Raw genomic sequence first — 19,964 nt, 5'->3', positions numbered from 1 at the left:
TAGGGTGACAGCAAGCTTGATTTGCATATGGTCTTCCCTTTCTGTAATGGCTTGGCAGGCGAAGAACGATGGTCTGGAGGGTTGCCCAGAGCAATGCCAGAGGTTAAGATTAATTCTAAACCTTCCAGCCAATGCCTCTTGTTTTGTTGTCGCCACCTACATGATCAGGCAGCAATCTAACATTTTTTGTAATGCAAAACTAAGAAAAAAGCGATCCATGATGAAGACGGATAGTGTGTTGGTCATATACTATGATACTGTTCACCACAACAGGTCATGAATCCTAAAGGTACCCCTTTTTTTGTACAGCATATGTAAATTTTCATTTGATAATGCATTTTTGTACTGTGAAGTAAGATGCATACGAGCCCCAGGGTGTTAACCACGACGATCCCAAAAACTTGCCAAGGAAAAAAAACAAAACAAAAAATCAAAGGCTTTATTTGTCTCAGTGGGCGGAGTGAAGGACACCTCAGGTGAAAAAATAACTAAGTTCTTATTCACCTGCCAACGCCAAAACCCTGGATTCGCTCCTACAATCATGTTAATTTATAACTGATCAAACGAAGCCACCATGGGAAAGAAACTCCCCTTATCCGGTTTGCCTTCAGAACAGAACAAAGAGGTACGATTGCCGTTTGCGTGCTAGGTTCACAAATTAAAAAAGTCATCTAAGAGGTGAAAGCAACACAGTAAGAGAGCGACATCCTTTGAGCATTACAATACTGCATTTGTTTATAAACTTTTTTTTTCAGATGGGGAAACCAATGATAGACACATCTGTCTGAAATAACTTTAGCAAAAGGAATATACTTGTGTTTTGTGCTAAAGCAGCATAAGAGAGTAACAACCCTTAAAAGGCCACATGGAAATAGAATGGACTCTGTTCTCAATACGCAACTAAATCCAATGTCGAACTTGTGTTTCTGTCACTAAAGTCACTATATAAATTGCAGAGTAGCAATATATCGCACTGTGTGCAATAAAAATGCTTTTCGAGGTTAAACACTTTCTTTTGAGTTAGGCAACAACTTTCTCAATACCAGAGCAAAAAATTCAAAGCAATGGCAGCGACCAATATAGATTGGTTTCGGAACGGTACAATGCTTGGAGAATCTAGCACAGGGACAAATAAGCCCTTGGTTACTGGATGCTCCTTGCAGTTAGGACGTTTGCTAGGGTTCAGCCTGCACCAGGGCTCCTCCCGTCACGGCTCTCCCTGGGGCTGCACAGGACACTTCTCAAAGCACCACTCACCAAATGAGTTTGATTGCCTTCAAACCACCGGTTTAAAATTCTCACAAGGGAACAGCAATGCATACTCCTCAGAATGATGCACATGATCATTCAAAACCTTCCCGGGTATATAAATCGGCATTTAGGCAAAAAACCCAATTCACCATGGAGCCCCTTCCAAAAGGTCTTCTTTGTCCTCCCTTCTTTGCATACAACACTGCACTTCCGATCATCTACGTTACATTGCTGGGTTTGTATTATTATTAGTAGGGTATTTATTGGGCATACACCTGGCTTAGGGAAGCAAGGGAGCGATTTACAATCGGTGGGGGTTGGGGGGACATGCTGAGGGGTGCAGAGAAACAGGGGAGGCGGAGGGCAGGCAGTTTAGTAGCAATGGATCTACAAACAATCAAGAGGAGGAAAGAGTGGGGTGCTGATCACCCAGACTCTTGGAAGGTGTGTGGACCTAGGAGTTAGGGAGGAGCCATCCATTGAAGAGGAGGGTCTTGAGCTACCTCTGATTTTAGGCTGACATTTCTTCACTGCTGAAAATACTAGCTCTTGCTCATACAAATGTAGGAAATTCCAGAACCGTTCCCAGCATTCTTATTACTGCTATGCTCATGGAAATTATCGAAGTAAATCAAATGCAGTCCTTCTTGGCCCTGAATTAGTGCCTGTGCCGCGACAATCAGGCCAGTAACGAAACATGGTACACAATGCACGGCTGGGACTATGTCCTTGCTATGCTGGAGAAGGGAAAAGGTAACTTAATTACCAGGATGGACCCGTTCACTGCGACTGATATGGTGGACCGCTAGTCCTGCTTTCCAGCACGGCTCTAAACTGGTTTAGTTCCTTTTCGAAGACAGAATGCAGTGGGTTCAGGTGGGGGGGGCCCTCTTTTTATCCACCTCCCCAAGTTTCAGAATATATGCGGTCCCCAGTTCTAGTTAATATCTCACTGGTACCCCGTTCTACCCCTCAGTCAGCATTCAATATAAAGCAGACTATGTTGCCATGTACATCACGGCCTCCGGGGAGGGCAGGACACTTGAGCAGCTCAACTTTGTCTATTTGCCACCATAGATGATAAACAGGCACTTCCACCAAGTCAACAGCTCTAAAAACGAAAATCATTCCTTTTGGAGCCAAAAACCAAAAAGGGGACTCCCAAACACCTGCATTCCACTGTAGCTTGCAGAGTACTCGTTGCCCAAACACCAAAGTTAAGAATCTTGGACCGCTTTCTAATGATTTTAGGCCTTTCAAATCAAACAGCAGCATGGCGCAGGAGGGAACATAAAACAGAAAGCCTTTGTTCTTGGAGCCATAGCAAACTAAAGGCTAGATCACAAAGACGCCCATTATGCAAGTTTGCCAATAGGGTTTCATGGGAAACTTCAAAACGCAAAGAACGAAGCAGTACATTGGTTTGGGAGTGTGCAGAAGAGGTACATCAGATGCGACTAGTATTTTGCACTGGCTGGGTATAGTGAACTGGATTCATTTCCAACTGGTGTGCGCACTTTTAAATAGGAGAATTCCTCAGTTCCCTCATCTGCCCGAACAAAGTAGGCTCTATACCCCACCACGGGTACTGCAGTGAAGATCTGGGCAAGCCAGGAGGTAGCTCCAGAACAACGGCTACCTTGGCCTCAAGTCATACGTTTTGAGCCACCTCCTTGCTAAAAACCTGTGCAGAGCCTTTCCCACTTGTTAGAATAAAATGTTCAACAATAAACAAGATAGGAGCGGGAAAGATGGTAGCCAAGGGTGATCAGTCTTCTTGCCGGACTACCCGAGTGTGCCCACCAACCCAGGCCTCCCCCAAAATGTTCAGGGCTTATTGCACTCTCTGCATGACCTTCCTGCCCTTCCTTCATTGTGTGTGAACATACAGCTGGAAGACTTGGCAAGTGGACTTGCTGTAACGGATATCACCATGGCAACTGTAGGTGTCCTTCTGCAGCACAACACTGCTGCTTACCTCAATGATTGCCACTCCACTCCCCCCACCTCTGCCCGACCACTCCCACCATGATGAGCAGGTTAAAAACCAAGCGGCATCCACCCAACCCCCGACCCTGCACGTGTGCTAAAGCAGCATCAGTGCCCTACATCTGTACCAGTGGTAGGTTAAGGTCCCTTAGTGTAAGAGGTGTGGCAGAAACTGCAGAAGAGGAAAGGCTTTTGCAGGTCCTTAGCCAGGGTGCCACCACTTCTGTACGGCGTCAGCCAAGAGGGGGAAGAACCAATACTGTGGTGGAAGCCGGGCCCTACTGCTGCTGGGATCACCGCAAATAAACCCCCACAAGCAGGTTCCCCGAATTTAAACTGTCTCAGCTGCTGAACACATTTTCATCCCAGTCTGTACTCCTAGGCTTTTGCTCCCTTCACCAGCCTGTGTGATCTTCTCACCTCATCCCCAGCACTTACTTGACTGAAAATGTTCCCAGGCTAAAATCGGTCTAGTCTCCATGTTTGGGCATGCAAACCCCTGAACCTCACAGCGTTCCCTCGCAAAATATGCAGTGATCAGAAGATGTATCTAATAGAGTAGTTACCCAACGCCAAATCCGGCAGCTTATTCAACAGGGCCCTCCAAATGCTAAACATTTGTTATGGTCAGAATATTTAAGGGTGAAGCCCTTGTGGCCAGGAAGACCCCAATGGAAGTGTTAATGCGTGGGCAATAAAAAAGTCCACAAAGCTCCTTAAGACAAAGGACCATCTACCATCTCTAGATTCACAAATGACATGCTGGGTCATCCTCTTTGCTTTTTATTCTGGAGATCAGAAACTTGAAAGTAGGTGGAAGAACGTTCAATAGAGGTGGCCTGGTACCCCTGCAAGCATTCTACATACGAAAAACACATGACTTTCGGACAGAACCTGAATAGATTTGTGTTGCAAAAACCTCTTAGTTCTTCTGGGGGATATATGCTTGCTAGGTCTGTGTTTGTGTTATATGTACCTCAGTACCAGGCTGGCTCTTGTGGAGGGGGACGGAAGGGTGCAATACTTCAACTACTGGGCAGAAGAAGTAAGCAGGTTTGTAACCATACAAATAGGAGAGGAGGATTCGAACTGGTGGAAGCGAGACTGTCAAATGGTTAACAGATCTTTAGTCCCTTAGATCTATCTGTGTATGAACTAGTGTTTAGGGGAAGGAGAGGTTACGAAAAACAAAGTGGGGGGGGATCATCGAAGTGTCATTATCGGTGCTGCACTTTGTCACCTTTCCCTTCATTGCAGAAAAGCAGTTGGACAAAAAAAAAAAATACATATAAAAATAATTGAAAAAAAACACACGAGCATCAAGGCTTCAATGAAAGCAACTGCAACCTGTGTTTGAAAGAAGTTAGCCACTTTAATGTATTTTACTGGCACGCTTACCAAAAGATTCAGATCTGTACAAAGAGTTTGTGTGATAATTTCCAGCCAGTTGGACTATATCTGCCACAACATGTATGGCACTATAAGTATAAGTGGTGCACAATTCGGGGCACTTAAACGACAAAACTACCATGCGCTCAGGACAATCGGCATATTTCCCAAATTATTTTCATGAATATTCAGGTTTCTCGTTATGAAAAATTGACCAGTTTGTGGCCCTCAAGGACCCTCCATTTCATGTGTTTTATGTTTACCATTGCATCCTCAGTGGCCGTGATCCACATGTGTCAGTTTCAGCATTTAAAAGGCCTGCTCTCCAATACTTCCACTGCATCGAAAGCCCATGCAGCTATACTTATTGATAAACAGTTTCTGACTCGCAGTGCTAGGCATATTCCTTAACTGACATCGTGTACCTCTGACAAGGTGCTGCCTCGTCGCCATCATACATGTTCATCCCTTCCTAGGAAGCATACATGTGTACGTTCAGAAGGCTGACCCTGCTTACAAGACCTGTGGCTTAAAGAACTCTATTCCGTAGCCCTCCTTCTCTGCACTGAACCCAATTCTTCAACATCGTTTTGGCAAAACTGGGCAGCTCCCTCCAGAGGATCTTGGCTAGTGGTGCATAGGATCGGTGTTGTATTTAATATGGAATACCGTTGCTGCCCAAGGTCCGCCCCAGAGAACTTTGACAAACTGCAGCAAGTTGCAACTCGGAAAACCTGACCATCATACAGCTGCGGTTAAGTGCAAGCATCAGTGCACCAGCGTCTGTACACAATCCTGACACTAGGGGCCTTTAAGAGGGCCACCGAACGCCCTGCTACATATGCAGGGTGGGAGGGGGGGTGCAGCCAGAGAAGACACTCATGTGAAGCCAGCCTTCAATTTCCAAGCTCCCTCCACCCTGGCAGCCCTCGCACACTGTCACTTTCTATGCACCCTTTATACTTTGCGGTTTATAATTCAAAGGTTATACTTGGTTGACACCTTACTACTTGGTATATATATTTGTTTTGATTTCCACTATTAAAAAAGGGACCTCTAAATTGAACAAAGCAATGCATAGGCAACAGTTGTGGCTTTTCTACAGGCGCACCTGACCCCCTTCAACCCTTACAATTTTTATGCACATCCTTCCGATAAAAGTTAAATCTACTACTTAAAACATTTTTACAAATCGGCCATAACTAGATTTAATAGGGCATCTTAAAAGACTGGCATTATACAAGGTTTAAGGTCAGCCCATGGAAGTGGTTCCGTCAATATATTCCCTGCAAACTTCCATTGTAAAGACGCTGCCCCGTTTCTTTATATATGATATGATATTGTATTTGTATCGTCTTCTTACACAAGTGTTTCAGAGCGCGACAAGGCAAGGGAGGGGAACAGGGGAGAACAAACAACGATCATACTAGGCCCAGTGACATTCAGAACGTGCAAGTGCATGAAGGTCAAGATTGCGGAGATTCAGACCGAATCGTTATCCCACCCTCCGGGTCATAGGCCCGCGTGTTTGCTTAGAACTTAAGAAGCGATGCTGCAGGCTCTGTAAACCCAATGAGATGGCATCTTTGTACCATCAGATCCTCAGGATTCTTCCACTGTAGTCGGTTTGGTCCTTCTAGTGCTGCTGTGTTTAATGGAGACATGTGGCAGCGACTGATGAGCACTTTACATTCATCATATTCAGCGACACCATTAGCCTTTAGATGTTCAGTCCCCTCTCTTGCTTAAGACTTATTGAGTATGAACGAGTGTTAACCTAGGAGCTCTTAATTATGGATGCAACATTTGATGCTTTTCATGTTTAATGATTTTTATCATTCCTCATCGTATTGTCTTATATAGAATTGTTTGAATCTGTGTTTTTATTTGTACAACACTGCGTTTTGTGAAGGTTTGGTATATTGAAACCATAGCACAATAAAGTAAAAAAAAAAATGAAATTAAACAACATTTTAAAAAATACACAATCACCATAAAACTAGTTAATGCTGTACGAGCTACTGGATTTTCCGAGGATTTGCATTTACAGGTCACATCATCTGAACAAGGAGCAGTAATGGTGAAGGGTGGTCATGTGCATTCTGAGACAGGCGCCTTATGGAACAAGTTACTTAATGTAACTTTTGTTCTCCAGCATGTGTCTGGCATGGATTCAAATGCTCATTCCCCGTCATCAGGCCGGGAATCCTCGGTATAGAAAAAAATAAAATCAGTATCAGTTTCGTTTCTGATCTGTCTTTCTTAGTAGTAACCAATCACTGGTCTCTGGGTCATACTGCCCCCAGCCAATGACTGCCCTCTCCCTAAGCCCCGCCTCTGGCAGCCATCCTCAGATTTGGTAGCACGTAAAGTGGCAGTATGACCAAGTGAAGAGCCGCTGAGGGGTAGGCGGGAGGGTTCGCATGTGAATCCATGCCAGACCCATGCTGGAGAACAACAGTTACAGGTAAGTAACTTGTTCCTTCTGCAGCATGGTGTCTGGCATGGAGTCACATGCTCATGAATAAGAGAATACATAGCAGTACACACATGCACAACCACGGGAGGTGGCAACAGGCTCAACATTAAGCAATACAACAACTCAACATTAAGCATCTCTTACCTCCTCACCAGCCTCACCTTAGGCGAACAGGTTGCGTAGCACTGCTTGGCCGACCCTGGACTCCTCCCTGGAGTCCCGATCGACGCAGTAGAATCTTGTGAAGGTGTGCGTCGACCTCCACGTCGCAGCCCTGCAGATGTCCAGCAGGGGCACACCAGACAGGAACGCCTAGGTAGCAGCGATCGCTCTGGTCGAATGGGCTCTCGGACGGCCGGGCAACGGTCGGTTTGCCAACCGGTGACAGTGCATGATGCAGCCGGAGAGCCATCTGGAAATGGAAGTCTTCGAGAGAGCCTTCCCTTGATTCACAGTCCCAAAGTTCACAAACAGCTGTGACGTCTTCCGAAAACTCTTCGAGCGGTCCACGTAGAACTTTAGCGCTCTAGCTACATCCAGCGAGTGCAAAGTCCTCTCGGCCGGCGACGAAGGCGACGGGAAGAAAACTGGCAACACCAAGAGCTCATTGAGGTGGAAGTCCGACGGCACCTTGGGCATAAAGGAGGGGTGTATCCTCAGCACCACCCTCGTGTCATGAAAAGTCAAGTATGGCGGCTTGCAAGATAGGGCCTGGATCTCTCCCACTCGTCGTGCGGAGGTGATGGCCACGAGGAAAGCGGTCTTCCATGGCAGGAACTTCAAAGGCGCCGAATGCATAGGCTCGAATGGGGCCGCCCCCCATGAGCCTGGTCAGCACCACATTAAGCTCCCACGCCGGGGCAGGAGCCTTCACCGGCGGGAATGATCGGAATAGTCCCTTCATGAATTCTTTCACCAGGCAATGAGACCACAAGGACGCCCGTCCCGTAGTCCTGGTATATCGGGAGATTGCAGCCAGATGTATTTTGATGGAGGCGTGAGCCAGTCCAGCTTTGGCCAGCGACAGTGGGTATGGCAGTACTTGAGGGGCCGTAATCCACAGAGGGTTAATCTTCTGTGCACGGCACCAGACAGAGAACCACTTCCATTTATGTCCGTAGCACTTGAGAGTTGAGGACGTCCTGGCCTTTGCAAGAACCTCTCTGCAGTCGGCCAGGATATCGTACCCTCCAAACTCTAGTGTTGCAGGAGCCAGGCCTGCAAGTTCAGCGACTCCAGGTTGTGCTGAAGAATGGCGCCTCCTTCTCTGGAGAGAAGGTCTGCGTCCATCGGCAGATTGACTGGTGTGGACGTTGACAAGTCCAGAAGGTCCGGGAACCAGATCTGTCTCGGCCACGCCGGTGCGGCGAGGATCATCCTGCACCGGGACCCCTTGAGCTGGTTGATAAGCCGGAGCAGCAACGGCAGCGGAGGGAACGCATAAAGAAATAGGCCGTCCTAGAGGAACGAGAAAGCATCGCCCATGCTCCTCGGGTGGGGGAACCTGCTGGCGAACCTCCGGCACTTGGAATTCGTCGCTGTCGCGAAGAGATCGATTTGGGGTTCGCCCCATCGTCGGAAGAGTCGATCCACTTGATCCTGGCGTAGTTCCCACTCGTGGCACGAGCGCAGCTCCCTGCTGAGTGAATCAGCGATCGTGTTTTTTATTCTTGCCAGATGAAGAGGCACCAGAAACATCCCTTGGGGCGACGGCCCAATGCCACAGATCCTGGGCTTCCTTGGATAGGGCCGAGGACCTGGTTCCGCCCTGCTTCCGGATGTAGAACATCGCGGTGGTGTTGTCGGTGAAGATCCTCACCACCTTGCTCTTGAGGGACGGGAGGAATGACTGTAGGGCCCAGAACACTGCTCGGAGCTCCAGTATGTTGATGTAGAGCGGCCTCTCCTCTGGGAGCCACAGGCCTCTCGCTTGAAGATCTCCGGTGTGCGTGCCCCAACCCTCCAGGGAGGCATACGTCATCACCGTCACCTAGTATGCTGGGGTCTGAAAGTCTGTGCCCGCTGCGAGATGCGCGTGGATGCCCCACCATCGAATTGCTGGGCAGAATACTTTGTTGAGCGAGATCTTGTCCTCGAAGCTGCCCGTCGCTTGTATCCAACGGGCATCGAGGAACTCCTGCAGAGGACGCATCCAAAGACTGCACAGGCGCACCAGATTGATGCAAGAGGACATCATCCCGAAAAGGGACTTGATGGACCTCACTCTGGCCACGTCCGTGGCCAGCAGACGCTGCACCTTGCCCAGAATGGCCTTCGTCCTTTCCTCCGACGGAGAGGCCAGTAGCGCCACTGTGTCGAGCTTGGCTCCCAGAAACAGTGCGACCTGCGACGGAACCAGGTATGATTTGGGGAAGTTGGAGAATCCCAGGTCTGTGAGCAGCCGGACGGTCTTCGCTATGTGTTCGACGGCATCCTCCCTTGGTCCTGCTCGGATGAGCCAATCGCCCAGGTAGGGGTAGATATGGATCCCCTGCAAGCGCAGCCGCGCCGCCACCGGAGCTAGCCACTTGGTGAATACCCTGGGCGCCGACTTCAATCTGAATGGGAGGGCCTTGAACTGGTAGTGCCGCCCTTGGACTACGAACCTGAGAAACTTTCGCTGTCCTTTTAGGATGGGGATGTGAAAGTACGCATCCGCCAAATCCAACGACGATAGGAAGTCGCCTTCCTCCAGCTGGCCCAGCACGTGCTGGAGGGTGACCATCCGGAACTTCTGTGCCTTGATGTATTTGTTTAGCCGACGCAAGTCCAGGATGGGACGCCAGCCTCCTGTCTGTTTTCTGACGAAGAAGTATCTTGAATATACTCCGGAGCTTCTTTGGGACGAGCTCGATGGCTCCTTTCTTGAGCATCGCCCTTACCTCTAACAGCAGTTAAGGGACGTGGTTTTCCTGCCAGGCCACGGGAGGAATTCAGGGGCACTTCTTTAGAAATTCCAGAGTGTGCCCGTGGGCCAGGGCATCCAGCACCCAATGGTCGGTGGAGATGGACTCCCACACGCTGACGAACCTCGTCAGCCGGCCTCCCACCGGGGTGCTTCGGTGGGGGCCCGACGCAACAGCCGGTTCAGTCTTGCTTGGAGGCGGCCTTACCGCCTTGGCCTCCCTGACGACAATGGCCAGATCTGCCTGGCTTGCCTCGTCCCCTGTAAGCTTCTTGCGACGAGGAGCGGGCTGCCCGACGGTACGTCACAGAGTCGCCGCTGAATCCGTTGGAGGCACCTTGCTTGTCTCTGGAGTTGTGAAAGGGCGGCCGCCGTTGCTGCAGAACTCCCAAGACCCGAGCCGTCTCCGTGTCGGTCTTGATGGCCTGCAGTGACTCATCCACTGCCTTTCCGAACAGATTGTTCCTGTCGAAGGGCATGTCCAAAACCTTGGCTTGCACATCTTGGCGGAAATCCGTCGCCTTGAGCCACCCCCGCCGTCAAAGGCAAACGATGTTGCCCAACTGGCGGAAACCGGTGTCGGCAATGTCCGTGGCCACAGTTATGGCGTGGTCCGACGCCACCTCACCCTCCTGTAGGATCACCAGGGCCTCTGCCCTCTTGTCGTCTGGGAGGAAGTCCAACAGGGGGGCAATCTTGTACCACAACTCCCTGTCGTAGCGGGCCACAATCGCAAGGGCGTTGGCCGCCTTAATCGTCGTTGCCGCCGACGAGATGACTCGTCGTCCCATGGCATCTAGTTTTTTCCCCTCGCCGTCCGGTGGGGAAGTTGAAGCCGAAGCCCCCCCACTTTCTTCTTGGCCGCTGCCGAGACGACCGAGTCCAGGGTCGGTTGTGCTCTAATGCACAAAGGGGTGCCGTCGGGGACCCGGTACTTCTTCTCGTACCGGTCCCTTTTGGCAGGCGTCGTGGACGGGTTCTTCAGGAGAGCAAGACCCTCGTCCCAGATGTCATCCAGCAACGGCACCGCAAGGACCGTCTTCCTCTTGGCCTTGCGCCGTTGGCAGAGAAGCCTTCCTTCTTTTCTTCGGGGCAGAGCTGAAAAAGCTCGGACACCCTGGCAATCATGGCGTGGAAGCAGCCAATTTCGGCGGGCGGAGACGCCCGAGGAATCGGAGACAGGAGGTCAGTCCCGTCATCGCCGCCGTCGCCATCCGTCCCCGTCGTGGCCGTGTCTGTTCCCGTGTCATCCCTCGGGACCGGGGAAGGCGATGAAGGCTGAGAAGGCCGTGAGGGCTGAGGGGGAGCCGGATGAATTCTCCTCTTGTTTGGAGGGCTTCCCGACAGACCCGGTTCAGCAGGGTCGACCGTCGGGGGTAGGGGCAGTCTCGTCCTTATCTCCGTGCATAAGGTTTGGATTGCCGTCAAAATGGCCGACGAGTTATCTTGTGGCTCGGGCTGTGGCGGGCGTGCCGGGAGCAACGGTTGTTCCTCCTCCACGGGAACCGCGTCGTCGCCACCCTCGCTCTCGTCGTCCCCCTCATCGGGATCCCTCCCGTGGGACCGGGCCTCTTCCAAATTTTCGCTCAGTTCCTCCTCTGAGGTTGTGCCTGTGTCGTAATGGCCACCACCCCCACTCTTTTTCCACCAGGGTCTTCACAGGGGTCTTCTCGATGGGCTTAAAAGAGGATTCCCTCAGCTGAGGCAGGGAAACTCTGGGCCCAGAGGTCGCCTCCACTGGGATAGCCTCCAAAGGCTTTGCCAGGGCCGCAGCGACTCCTTCAATCGAGGCCTTGGCCGGGATCAAGGCCTTCGCCACCTTGGGTGTGCTTGAGGCCTTCACCTTATGGGGAGGGTCACAGCCACGCTCCCCTTCGGCCTGTTCCTTCGAGATCGACGGGGCCTCTCCAGAAGCTTAACCGGGTTCTCGGGTTTTCTCTTCCCCAAGCCTTAGCGTTGGCTCGCGGTTGGTGTCGGTGAAGGTGCGCCCTGCCTGTCAGCCGAGGAGCCAGACTGTTCGCGCACCCGGTGCCCGCAGACTCGTGGTGCTTTCTCTTCTGTTGGACCCCCCCGTCGCCGGGACGCCCTCACAGGACTTAGAAGACCGCTCGGACTTCTTCTCACCTGCTGGGCTCTTGCCCTCCAGCCTGTTGGAGACGGGTCCGACGATCCCTCATAGTCCGATCCGACATGTTCATGCAAAACGCACAGTCCTTCTCCACGTGCGTTTTGTCCTCATGGAGGCAGTAAAGGCATTTTGAATGCTCGCCCTCCTTGAACACATTTTGTAGGTTGCATCCAGAGCAGATCCTGAACAGTTTGCCGGGAGTCGAGCTTCCCTTCTCCTGGGCCATGTTCTTCTCGTCCTCGTGGTAGGCCTCCGAAACTTCTGGAACCCTCCAAGAAGCGCAACTCGACGAAAACTTCACCCTTGAGGGGCGTAGATAAATCTGAAACGGGTCCCCGTTGATCAGAAGTAGAAACGGTGGAGCTTGAGGCTCGATTAAACCGAAAAATTAGATAAATCTCTTTGAAAAAGCAAAAAAAACACAGTAAAAGCTCGAGAGCTAAGCACGAGGACTCCCAACACTTGAACGTACAGTAATGGGGATGGCTGCCAGGAGCGGGGCTTAGGGAGAGGGCAGTCATTGCCTGGGGACAGGATGACCCAGAGACCAGTGATTGGTCACTACTAAGAAAGACAGATCAGAAACACCATACACCGTGGGTAATAAGCAGCGCTCAGATACCTGAGGGTTCGTAGCGCTATATAAATGCCTAATTATTATTATTAGAAAAAAAAATGATAAAGATTTTTTCTTTACCGAGGATTCCCAGCCTGACGACGGGGAATATTCATGAGCATGTGAATCCATGCCAGACCCCATGCTGGAGAAGTCTTGCTACTTTCAGTGTCAAGCACAGACAAGTAAATACAAAAAATGGAGAGGGTGCAGTGATGCATCCCAGGAAAACATTAGAGGGCTAAAGTGTGAAGCCACTATGAAAAACAAAAAAACACCCATGTGGTTAGTGAACTAAGTTTAACCCTCTTCAAGACAACACAGCCATATAGACGGAAAATACGTCCAGGTTCTCGATTACTGTTTGCGGCAACTGCAGGGTAACACTTTTACCAAAACAGTGAACCAAAAAGTCTGCGCCCTTTAAAAAAAAAAAGCAAGATTTTCCCGCACAATAAAGCATAGGTAACAAAGAGATCCTAATAGCCCCATTACATTCTTTCACGCAATTATTAGATCACGGAGCCTTAACAGTGTCAGCACTGTGCCCTTTTTATTGTTTGATGAGGACAGTGTTTATGCTTGCACAGTACAGCGCTGCTAGTCTGGCCAAGCTTAAAAGCGGCGCAGACAACTTCGAGCCTTATTTATTGGCTAGGTCTGGGAAACTTCCCAGAGGTTCGCCTTGCTCGCGGAGTATGAAACCACGTGACGGTTCTTCAGGTTAAACAACATCCGCACAGCCAGGCAAGCGCCGCTTCTATTAGGAGTCTCCAACCTACAGAGGTGGTTTTCACTCCACTCCCATCAGGGCTCACAATTAACTATGCTGGCTAGTGCCTATGGGAGTCTTAGTGCAAAAACATCGCGAGAGACAGAGGTTGCCGACCCCTGCTCAAGACGCAGACCAAGATTAAATTTTACATTTATGGGGTAATTCATGGATTATTTGCGCCGAAAAAAACAGGATTTGTGCGCCATTCTGCCTGCAAATCCCCATTTGTTAAACAGGGATTTGTGGGCAGAATGGCGCAGAAATTCCGTTTTTTTCAGCGCAAATAATGCATGAATTAACCTCATAGTCTGAAAAAAACATGGCTACTCTCTTGTGAAAACAGGACAGGGACAGACAGACAGAGGTGCAATTTCAACTTGGATAAGATCACTCGATGACTCAAGTGACCAGGAATTGCCTATTTTTATACTAGGCTTTTGTTTTTACTTCAGTCAATTGTACTCAATTGAAGTGTTCCAAGACGAAAAATCCAAATGTTGGAGAAATTAAAGCCCAGGAATGGCAGCATGGTGCCCGTAGTAACGTTTGGGGAAATATGAAAGGATCTGTACAACTCCTTAGGCATATGGTGCACAGCATATCCTATACAAACTTCTTATAGTTTCTATTAGAGCAGACAAATGAGAGCTGCAGAAGCGTGCCGCAGACGGATCATTGCCTACACGGGGAAACCAGGCCACACTTCAAGCCAGGGGGAAGGCAGAGGGTAGCGATTTACCCTTGAACAACCCTCCCTGGTTTCCACTTTCTCAACACCCTCCCGAGCACCATTACAAGCCAGTCGGGTATTACAAATACTATGAACATCCGAGCAAACAGCGTATCACCCATACGCACAAATATGGATGAATGCAGGTAGGTTTCTTGCATAGTACACGTACCACTGCCTCCATTCACTTCAAAGCACAACTCGAAAAGAACGGAAGGAAGAGAGTAGAAATAGGAGATCAGGAAAAGAAGAGAACTTGGACAGAAATTGGATGGGGTGAGACTGTAAAAAGAAGCAGGATCGATGAATGAGTTAGCGCTTAGTTAGGGAGCACCCTGAAATGAAGACAAGGACAACAGGAATGAAGTTCTAGTTTTCACCCTCTTCTCCCAACAGTTGTCCACCGACACCTCCTTCTTGATCCATTCTATTGCTGTCAAGACTAACAGTAGTACGCACAGTGGTTCAAGAGTAACGTTTTCATGAAACAATATAGGTCCATGCAGTAAGAAGCTGGGCAACCAAAGGAAATGGAGCATCAGCAGAAGTTGGCATCTTTGTTGCCACAGTCTCCATTGTTTATTCAGGTCTTCCAATTCACCCTTTATTGCTGCATCCAAGACATTTGATGCTTTTTAATGATCTCAAAGGCAAGATGGTTTGCAAAATGCTCGCTGCTAGCTCCTCAGGTAAAATTGTAATTTATTATTACTATTATGTTCAGCAACATGTGCCGTCTTGCAGCCACATCAGAGCTTGTATAAGAGTTGGCCACTGTGCATTGCAACAGAAAGGGTAAAAGGGGTGAAAACATGTACTATTAAGTCCCACCCATCTGTTGTAGATCAAAGGGTCTCTTTGGTTAATGGAGCTCTCTGTGGTTCTGGATTAAAGTGGCAGGTCCCCCTTGAAGATGCAATGAGACCAGACTATCCTGTCTCCCACAAACCACATTATTGTACCTTCTGAATGGGGTCCCCCTGCAGAGAGGACTACTACAATACACAATGTTGACATAGAATTCAGATGTTCCCTACTATCGTAACAAAGTCATTATTCTATTAAAGACAAGGAGGCAAAGGATTATCCCATCCAAGCAATCGCGTAAATGTACCTATGGGAGGAGTATGTGTGTCGTAGCGTGGCAACTAGCATGTTGCGATTGCCCGCCCAGTATTTAGCCTTCAGTCAGTGTCACATGTTCTGTTTCAACGCATGAGCAGAGGTGAAACCGGCGGTTTCACGAGTTAGCAGGATAATTTGTTGGTTATGAAGCATTTAACAGTTGGGATACCAGTTTGAGTTGGTGACAGCGAAAGAAAGAGCAAGGGATTCAGCCAGTCAGGAGTTGTATAGCATCAAATGGACTGGGATTAGTTGGCACAGTCACCTGGACGTTTTTCACCCTACCAAGTCTAAACTACAAAAGGACACATTTTTCATGGATGTTGTAGTTTTTTCTTTGTATTGTGTTTTTGACAGGGTTTTTGTAAGCAGCTGCTCGAGAAGTAAAGAGTAGAGTTGAGCATAATCCTTCACCTCTGTGTCGAATAGAATTATGACTTTCTGTTCCGATAGTAGGGAAAATCTGAATTCTCCATATAGGCTATGATAGGTTCCTGTTCTTTTTGAGCGAGGGGTCATAGAAGGCCAATTAAAGTCTACACTCCTGCAAGCCACACAGAATCCACTGCAACACGTACCATCAACCTTTGCTGTACACAGACACTACAGCCATCTATCCAGGAGGACGTCAGGATACACTGTCACTAAACTAATGAAGGCCGTTAAATATTGCATGTGTTTAAAAAAAAAAGATTTCAAATGTTCTCGTCTAAAAACATACAGCAATACCTTAAACATTAAAACTACTTTAACAAGCAATTAATTTAAGCCCAACGAAAAATCAAAAGGATTTATGTCGGAGTACACAGGGACTATATTCTACGAAGAGATTTGCCCATAAACCCTCACCCCTCCCCCATCACCAGCTCATAATTTGCAAATGTCCTCATTCATCCCAAAAACAAAACAAGTGTAATCGCCTCCGGAATCCTTTTCAGAAACAAAATCGGTACATTGCCCCCTCCAGAAAAAAAGCCAGTGAAAATGTTCAAAGATTCCGAGTTACAAGGAGAGAAACAAGGCAAGGTAAACAAGTGTAAAAGCTAGAAGGAGAGGTGTGTGGGGGGCGCGGGGAGGGCGCGTTGATCTACTCCAGTGGCTTTCCGTGACTCAAATAATCACTTGCTTTATCGACAGTCATTTTTTATGGATTTTTTGACTGTTTTCTTCAACAACAAAAAACATCGAAAAAACAGGGGTGTGGGGAATGGTATAGTAAGGGTTGGGGTCGGGAATGGTGTTTAGAGGACCTGGGGGGAGCCCCCCACCCCCAAATAAAAATAGTAAGAAATAATCGGCCCAATTTTTTTTTTTTTTTTTTATGACTGCCGATAAATTAACATAGAACCCAAACATAATGCTCTGATGGATTTCAGAACTCTTATTTACATATTCAATGGTCAACTAGGTCTGCAGACACCTTTTCATGCTTCAACTAGCTTAAAGCCCCTCGCATTCCATGGTGCCCATTGAACTTTCTTTCCCTCCATAAATACCTGGAGAAGAATATGCAAGACCAGGGCCGTCTACGGAATGACTAACAACAATATTGTAAATTGATCAATTAATCAGTAGCAGGATTTTTTAGGGCTAAACTGGTTGCAGGGCTGTCATTTCCAGCTACTATAAGGCGCGATCAGAAAACAAAATATCAATTTCTAAAAAAATCAGAGAAAATACCACATCCTCGTATTTGATGTACATTGCCCCGTGTTGACAGGTACAATAAATACTCCAGACAGTGGGTGCAGAGTAAAATAAACACATGGCAGAGCCCCAAATGGAGCACAATATTTTAGTAAAATGCATACATGAAAATAAATTAAATTTACTTACCAACCAAGATTCAGTAGACGAGAAAGAAAACAGAAAACCCAAGACCTGTCAAAAAGAAGACAATACATTTAAAAAACCCGAAATGTATAAAGACTGCTTCCTTTCAAGTGCATTTATGGTTTCTTTTCGTGCAAGAAATAGTTAGGATTTGAAATCTAACCAAGGCCCCATCACAGTCTGGCAGTGAAATGCTGTATTATGGGTCAATCATGTGTTAAAATTGATTTTATACAGCATTTAATCTTAAAAATAAATGCACAAGCCCACCCCTGGTTTTTCAATGCAAGCAAGAGGTGGAAAATGAGCAAAAAAATAATTTTAAACTAGCACAAAAAGTTACGCCAGTAACCAGCCATTCCCCCGCCATGAACTATCATCAAGCAATAATCTGGTCTGCTCACAGTGCGATTCATAACACGACTTGAAGCTACAGGCAGTGGTAGAAGGGTACCAACAAAAGTAGTGGAACGGTGGCCCCGTGGGGGACGGGGCAAGCAGGATAGTTTGGGGGGTAGCATGCAACATTTTTCAAGGGTGGCAGCCAAGCTGGTTAACAGCGAATTGAGTTGAAACACCTTTCAGTTTAGCTGTATTTGGTGCTAAAGTTGAGGAGTGTGCTTTAACTTCACAAAGAACGATTTCGGAAATGAGAAAATGGTAGTAAAAAGTAGTGGAACTATCAACAGAAAAAAATAAAAGTAGCGGAACTCTGCTCCCGGCCGTTTCTGCTCACTTTGACCGCTAGAAGCCTTCAGGGGGCAGCACAAAAGTGTTAAGAGTGGCTCAGATGGCCCAATCGTTTCATGTGGCAAGCGTGGTTTGCATCCCCGACGCAATTCATTTGAAATCTCCCTCTTCAAGTGAGAGAAATGTGCTCCAAGTGACAATGATGCGAAAAGATAAAGGGATCAAGGGCCCACCCTGGAGTCTGTAAAGGCAAAAAGCGATTGACACAGGTTAACTAACACCTGGCGGTTCTCTGCTTCACCTCATGAGCAGAAAACCACTAGATATCCATGTGCAGACATAATGGACAATAGGTCGTCTCCAAAAGAAAAAAAACAGTGCCAGATGTGCAAATAAGAAGATAAAGAGGACCATACAGGTCCATCTGCCTCCAGTGAGAATCTCCATTAATGCTTTTAGATCGAAGGCTACTTGTGTAGCAGTCACTGGGTGAACTATTTCTCCAAGCTGTCTTTCCTCCTACCAGTCCATCAATAAAAATGTGAACCCGTCAAAGAAACAGGCGATCGCAACTTTAAAAATACTTGTAAATGTTTCCCCTTGACAAGGGTATGCCCGTATAACCCACCCCTCAGCTGGACCTTCTACTTTAGGATGCACATGATGTGATGGCAATTGGAAAGATTGGACTCTGGGAACCCGCTCCTCCTTGGGGTGCAGGGCCTGGGGAGTTGGATGGGCCGATGGCGTGGCACTAGGCCAGGTCACATTGCTTCATGGAACCCAATCCTGTCAAATTTGCATGAATGGAAAGCTCATTTTGGGAGCATAAGAAGACCCACAATTGTAAGTGTGAAGCATGTCTGTGATACTGATTCAGCAAGAAATCCTTTCGAGCTAGAGTTAAACTCTAACAATAAAAGATATGTACATTGCAGGGCATTCATACCAATGTGGACAGTATATGAGGGGCTTTGGTTGTGTCTACATCCAGTCACCCATGCAGAGTGTTATGGTACACAAGCTGCTTGTGCACCATAACTCCGGTTGGGAACTTATATGGACGTTTCCTGGGCTAGCCACCGGTTCCCCACTCACCTGGTGTAGTTCCAGCCCATGGCCTAGGCTGTGTACATGGAGCATGGCGTTTGTGTGTCTGTAGTAGGCCGTAGGTGAGACAGTACCATGCAACAAGGAGACCAAACCAGGACGGGGATGAGGAGGAGTCAGACTGATGCAGAGGACCCATCATCGATACACCACTTTGTGCATCTTCTCTGCTGCAATGCTTAGCATAGAACGACATACCGGACAAGTTTACACGCCTCTCAGTAACACCTTTCAAAATCGGCCAATGACTCTTGGAGCACCTTCCAATCAGTAGACAACAGTATCCAGAAGAATAACACCAGACATCTTGATAAGCCCCAAAGAACAAGCAAAGCAGAGATTGAGAAGGGGGGTTGAGCACAGCAAAGGCAGAGAAGGACATATAGGACAGCTGAGAAACTAAGGGTGCTACCAAGCCTGACAGAAAGAACGCAAGGAGGAACAGCACCAATCAAAGGTAGTAGCAAGTTGACTAGAGTAAATGGAGCCCCACTTGCACCTTACTACTCAGCCCAACAGATACTCGAAGGAGGCTTGAGACTCTGATTCAGCTGCAGCTGACCTCCATTGCAAGACACTTCACACAGGAGGTAGAGATCCTTGACTGCAGATATTCTGCTGCTTGCAAATAAGATACTCCACCAAGGCCTACTAAAGCCATTTATAAATTACAAAGAACGGCCACAAAAACGAGCACTATACAAAGCAAAGAATCTATAAACGTGGCTTCAGTCAAGTTAGCCTAAATATCTTCACGATTACTAAATACTGCTACTTCTAAATTGAAAACAGAAAAACAGTAGGTCTCCAAACATTGTCCAATACAAAGCGATGTCAAGGAAAAAGCAAAAGGTTGACTGGGTTCCTTACTGCAGCACCGGATGACCCTTATTCAATGTAACCCAAGGAGTAGCAGCCCTTTATGCATCTCTGCTGTTGTCAGT

The 19,964-nt window shown here is 47.9% G+C and overlaps 1 protein-coding gene across 2 annotated transcripts in view; it reads right to left on the bottom strand.

The window, feature by feature from the left end:
• The window catches only part of AKAP13 (A-kinase anchoring protein 13), a 1,883,770-nt gene that overhangs the window by 1,766,266 nt on the left and 97,540 nt on the right, over positions 1–19,964 (bottom strand). For both annotated transcript variants that reach the window (XM_069624282.1, XM_069624281.1), the window contains one exon: positions 17,224–17,268. The gene's annotated coding sequence lies outside the window, so the exon portion shown is untranslated. The remainder of the gene's footprint in view (positions 1–17,223; positions 17,269–19,964) is intronic.

This window comes from Ambystoma mexicanum, chromosome 11 (genome assembly GCF_040938575.1).
Source record: "Ambystoma mexicanum isolate Mex_15411 chromosome 11, UKY_AmexF1_1, whole genome shotgun sequence".
Classification (NCBI taxonomy): domain Eukaryota; kingdom Metazoa; phylum Chordata; class Amphibia; order Caudata; family Ambystomatidae; genus Ambystoma; species Ambystoma mexicanum.
This window is presented reverse-complemented; position numbering and strand designations above follow the sequence as displayed.